We start from the raw sequence: 6532 nt of genomic DNA on the forward strand, positions 1-6532 counted from the left end.
GAACCGGTCTGTATGTGGGATCCGAACCCTCGGGCGGGAGCGCCGCCGCGCTTCCCAAGCGGCGCCCACTGCAGTGCGCCACCGGGCCGGCCCTTTATTAAACATTTTTTAAAGGAAAACATTACTTTATTTCCGAATTCAGCCTCCATTTCTAATCCCAGCAGCAACTGATGATGTGTGTGAGTGGAGTGGATGACCATCAGTGGGAGCTGAGCGAGTCACTGAGGCAGCTCATCACACCTATGCCAGAGCAGCCAGCCTCCAACTGCTGCTGTTGTGGGGTTTCAATGGACATATGCTTACTTGAGCAATGTCCTAGGTTTAATATAAGTAAAAAACAGCATTATCAAACAGCATTATCATTTTCTTCTAAATAACAAAGCAATAATGGAAGCCTACCTTTTATTTTATTTTTATTTACAAAGTATCATGTAAATTCAGTTTTACTTTTCAAAATTCCCACATCTTATAGCAAGTGTAACTGGACTAAGATGATATTTCAATGTGGTTTTGATTTGCATTTCCCTGATGCTGAGTGATGTCAAGCATTTTTCACGTACCTGTGGGCCATTTGTATATCTTTCTTTGAGAAATGTCTGTGCAGCTCCTTTGTCCATTTTTAAATTGGGTTATTTGTTTTTCTACTATTCAGTTGCTTGAGTTCTTTGTATATTCTGGATATTAGTCCTTTGTTGGATGCATAGTTTGCAAATATTTTCTCCCACTGTGTAGGTTATCTTTTCGCTCTGTTAATTACTTCTTTTGCTGTGAAGAAGGTTTTTAGTTTGATATGGACCCATTTTTTAATTTTTTTGTTTTGTTGGTTGTGCTTTTGGGATCTTATTTATAAAGTCTTTGCTCAGTCCTACTTCCTGAAGTGTCTCCCCTATGTTTTATTTTAGGAGTTTTATAGTTTCAGGTCTTATGTTTAAGTCTTTAGTACATTTTGAGTTGATTTTGGTATATGGTGAAAAGTATGAGTCTAGATTCATTCTTCTCCATATGGATGTCCAGTTTTCCCAGCTGCATTTATTGAAGAGTTGGTCTTTTCTCCAGTGTATGTTCTTGTTGCCTTTGTCAAAGATCAGTTGGCTGTGAGTAAATGGGTTGATTTCTGTGTTCTCTATTTTGTTCCATTGGTCTGTGTGTCTGTTTTTATGCCAGTACCATGCTGTTTTGGTTACTATAGCTTTGTAGTATAATTTGAAACCAGTTAGTGTTGTGCCTCTGGCTTTTTTGCTCAGTATTTCTTTGGTTATATGGGGTCTTTTTGTTCCTTATGAATGTTAGGGTTGTTTTTTGTATTTCTATGAAGAATGTCATTGGTATGTTGATGGGGATTATATTAAATCTGTAGATCACTTTGAGTAGTAGGGTCATTTTCACCGTGTTAATTCTTCCAATCCAAGAGCATGAAATATCTTTCCATCTTTTTGTGATTTGTGGTTTGCATTGTAGAGATTTTTCACCTCCTTGGTTAACTTTATTTGCAAGTATTTTATTTTATTTTTTGGTTGCTATCATAAATGGGCTAATATTCTTGATTTCTTTTTTTGCTAGTTCACTGTTGGAGTATAAAAATGCTACTTGGCCAGCCCCATGGCTCACTCGGGAGAGTGCAGTGCTGGTAGCACCGAGGCTGTGGGTTCGGATCCTATATAGGGATGGCTGGTGCGCTCACTGGCAAGTGCAGTGCTGGTAGCACCGAGGCTGTGGGTTCGGATCCTATACAGGGATGGCTGGTGCGCTCACTGGCTGAGCGTGGTGCAGATCACACTGTGCCAAGGGTTGCGATTCCCTTAACGGTCCAAAAAAATACTACTGATTCTTGTGTTTTGATTTTGTATCTTGCAACTTTACTGAAATTGTTCATCAACTCTAGGAGTTTTTTTGTAGATTTTTAATGTATCTATATATAGGTCATGTCATCTGCAAACAGGGACAAGTCGACTTCATCTTTTCCAATATGGATGACCTTTAGTTCTTTCTGTCGACTTATTGCTCTGGCTAGTACTTCCAGTACTATGTTAAATAGGAGTGGTGAAAGTGGGTGAAAATCTTAAGTGAAAATCTTTCACCATTTCCCCATTCACAATGGTGTTCATGGTGGGTTTGTTGTATACGGATTTTATTGTGTTGAGATACCTTCCTTCTATGCCTAATTTTCTGAGAATCTTTATCAGGAATGGATGTTGAATTTTTATCAGGAAGGGGTGTTGAATTTTGTCAAGTGCTTTTTATGCAACTACTGGATAATCATATAGATTTTGTCCTTGATTTTGTTGATGTGGTGTATCATATTTATTGACTTGCCTATGTTGAAGCATCCTTGTCTCCCTGGGATGAATCTCACATTATCACTATGTATAATTTTGTGATGTGTTTCTGTATTTTATTTGCTAATATTTTCTTGAGGAATTTTTGTATCTAGAGTCATCAGAGATATTGGCCTGTGGTTATCTTTTTTGTTGTTGTTGCATCTCTGTCTGGTTTTGGTATTGAGGTGATGCTGGCTACATAGAATGAATCTGGGAGAATGGCTTCTGTTTCAATTTTTTGGAATAGTTTTAAGAGAATCGTTTTTAATTCTTTTTTAATGGTCTGGTATAATTCAGCAGTAAAGCCATCTGGTCCTGGGCTTTTTTGTTGATGTGGAGAGACTGCTGATTACAGCGTCAATATTGGTGCTTGTTATTGGTCTGTTCAGGTTTCTGTGTCTTGTTGGTTCAGTCTTGATAGTTTGAATGTGTCCATAAATTTATCCATTTCCTCCATGTTTTCAAATTTGTTGTCATATAGTTGTTCATAATAGTCTCTAATGATTCTTTGTATTTCTGTGGTATCAGTTGTGATGTCTCTTTTTTCATTTCTGATTTTTGTTATTTGGGTTCTGTCTTCTTTTTTTAGCTAGCTTAGCTAATGGCTTGTCTATTTTATTTTGTTTATCATCTCAAAATCAAGTTTTTATTTTATTGATCTTTAGTAATGCTTTTTTGTGTCTATATTTCAGTTGGTTGTGCTCTGATCTTAATTATTTCTTTCTGTGTACTAATTTTGGGGTTGGATTGTTCTTGATTTTCTAGTTCTTTGAGGTATAGTGTTAGGTCTTTTTATTGGAAATCTTTCTAATCTTATAATTTAAAAAATTATATTTAAAGTGTTCTCTTCATGTTTTAGGAAGGGATGCTTGGGTTTCAGGAAGAGAATGAAGCACAGGGGTGGGATTATTGGGCTTGACAATAACTTGAAGATAGTGATGAGCCCACTGGTTAACTAATTAAAAAATTATATTTAAAGTGTTCTCTTCATGTTTTAGGAAGGGATGCTTGGGTTTCAGGAAGAGAATGAAGCACGGGGGTGGGATTATTGGGCTTGACAATAACTTGAAGATAGTGATGAGCCCACTGGTTAACTAAGCTGAAGAGCAGACAAAGGAAGGTCTTGGGTTTTGAGACATAGCCTAGAAACTTCCCTATATAAAAGTATTGTTGATTATGTTTAAGGAATAGAAACCATAGATTAAAAACTAGAAAATAAATATTAACTTTTTATTATTTGAATACTCTCTACCATGTAAGGCATACAAACATGGTTAAATATGGCATCTACACTAAAATAACCTTGAATGTGGAGGGAGTAGAGTCACATACCTTCATCCCAACTCCACATAAGCTCCTGTAGGAAAGTTGGCTGTGAATGTACTGTATCTGCAGAATTCTTTCTATTGTTCATTTCTTTCTCTTCAAATTGTCAGAAAACTTTTGCTAAGCAGATGTTTCACTAGTCCTGAGTGATGGAGGACTATGGAGGGACTCTGATCATTTACCTAAATTAATACTCACTGTCTTTCTGTCTGGAACAATGTATGCATGTATCCCAGGGAGCAAATGAATCTTGTGTTTTAATTTTAACAAGTAAAAGAAGCCAAGAGTAAAGGAAGGATCCATCTGTTCATTTTTGGCAAGTATATTAGTCTGTTTCTTTTGCTTATAACAAAATATCTGGAACTGGTTACTCCTAAGAAAATGAAATTTATTGCTTACAGTTTCTGAGCCTTGGAGGTCCAAAGCCCAGGGAATGCAGCTGGTGAAGGCTTTGGTGGTAGCGACAATGATGGCAGGGTATCACATTGTAAAAATTAGTGGAGCAGAGAAAGCAGAGAAAAGAGATAACTCCTCATACACTCTTCTTTTAAAGCCCTCAGAACCATGCCCATGACAACCATTATTAATCCATTCACTATGGCATGGTCCTACAATCTAATCTCCTCTTCTGGGCCCCCCTTTCAATTACCATAATAGAATATCCCCCTCTCAACAGTTAACAGTAGGGACTAAGCTTCAATGATGCTGAGGAGGGCATCTAGTCTACAGCAGGGAGTGTTAGTATTGTTAGTTTTAATAGAAAAAAGGGGTTGTAATCTCAGTAGAAATTGCTCAGCTATGACTAGGTTAAAGCTAAAAGGGTGGAAAGCCTCAGAGACCCCGACCTAGGAAAGTGAGCTTTTATGTAGTAAAGACCACTGCATTTGTAATCTGCCTGAAGCAGGTTTAAATAGGTAGATGAAAGTTATTTCAAAAGTCTGGGCAGTATAGAATCATGATAGAGGATGAAGAAATACCTCTTGTTTCATATTGATAAACTCCTTAACTGGGATTTTAATGCCATATTAACCACCACCAGGTGATGCCTCAAAATACTTAGTCTTAGTACTGAATCAGTAACTAATAATCTTCCAAAGAAATGCAACTGGTCTTTGGGTTTTACTGGTGAATTCTACCGAATATTTATGGAAGAAATCATGCCAATTATCTAAAATTTCTTCCATAAAATGTAGGTGGAGACATTTCCTCAATTCATTCTATGAGGCTGGTATTATCCTTATACTGAAGCAGATATGGACATTACAAGCAAGGAAAACCACAGACCAATATCTCTTGTGAACACAGATGCAAAAATCCTCAACAAAATATTACCAAATCCAGTGCAGTAATGTATAAAACATTATACTTCATGGCCAAATGGTATGTTTATCCTAGTTATGCAAGGTGGGCTAAGCAGTTGAAAATCAGTTAATGTAATTCACCACATCAACAGGTTGAAGAGAAGAAATAACATGATTATAATAATTGATGCACAGAAGGATTTTGAGGATTTTGTGTATGACAGAATCCAACACCCATTTATTATAAAAATTCTCAGCAAACATAAAGGGGGATTTTCTAAATTTGATGAGGAACATTTTTAAACCCCAATAGCTGTTATCACATTTTATGTTGAGAAACTCACTTTCCCCAGCTTTATATTTAGGTCTATGACCCATTTTGAGTCCATCTTGTACCTTATCACCTTGCTATAATTGCTTATCAGTTCTAGGGGGAACTCATTTTATAAATAAATAAATAAATAAATAGGTAGATAGATAGATAGATAAATAAATAAATAAATAAACAAATTCCAAAAAACCTAGCTATGAGCTTATACTGATACAAATGAAATAAATAAATAGGTAGATAGATAGATAGATAAATAAATAAATAAACAAATTCCAAAAAACCTAGCTATGAGCTTATACTGATACAAATGACGGAATAAATTAATAAGTAGATGAGGAGGGACAAATCTCCTTGGGGGTGCATAATTCCCCAATCCTTAAGTGTGGGCTGGGTATAGTAACTTCTTTCCAAAGAGTCAGTATCAAAAAGAGTAGAAAAGTGACAAAGACTGACAAGAACAGTTTGGCCATGATCAAGTCCTACATCAAAATTATAAATCATATTCATTGAATAAACCCTTATATGATGTGATGAAATTGCACTTTATCTGTGTTTGTCCTCCATCAAACCTATAACCCTAGTTTACTCATGATAAAACATCAAATACATTCCAATATAGAGACATACTACAATGTGACCTGCATCCCTCAAAACTGTCAAAGTCATCAAATACAAGAAAAGTCTGGGAAACCATGACAGCCAAGAGCAGTATAAGGATACAAAACAACAAAGGGACAGTAGGTAAAAGGAAATTCCAAAAGACTATGAAACTTAATTAATAATAATGTATCAATATCGAGTCACTAAGTGTAATAAATGTACCATAAAAATGTAAGATGTTCATAACAGAGGAAACTGTGTCAGGTGTGTGTGTGTGTGTGTGAACTCTTTTTTTTATATATCTGTTTAAATTTTCTATAAGTCTAAAGCTGCCTGAAAATGGTCTATTAAAAAAAAATAAAAATTTGGAGAAAGGAAAGACTGTATGTTATAGAAAATATTTTTGCAGATGACATGATCCTATGAATAGAACAATTTAAAATCTCTACAAAAAACTCTTTAGAGTTGATAAACGATTTTAGTAAAGTTGCAGGATACAAAATCAACACGTAAAGAAAATATTTAATAGTGGTTACTTGGGGGGTGGCTGGTAAGAGCAGGGTTTTAATTTTCACTTTACACTATTTTATATTTTTGAAACTATTTTATTATGAATAAATTTACCTTTGAATAAGACAAAACAAAGCAGAACAAAC

Source organism: Galeopterus variegatus, unplaced genomic scaffold (genome assembly GCF_000696425.1).
Source record: "Galeopterus variegatus unplaced genomic scaffold, G_variegatus-3.0.2 Scaffold9832, whole genome shotgun sequence".
Taxonomy (NCBI): domain Eukaryota; kingdom Metazoa; phylum Chordata; class Mammalia; order Dermoptera; family Cynocephalidae; genus Galeopterus; species Galeopterus variegatus.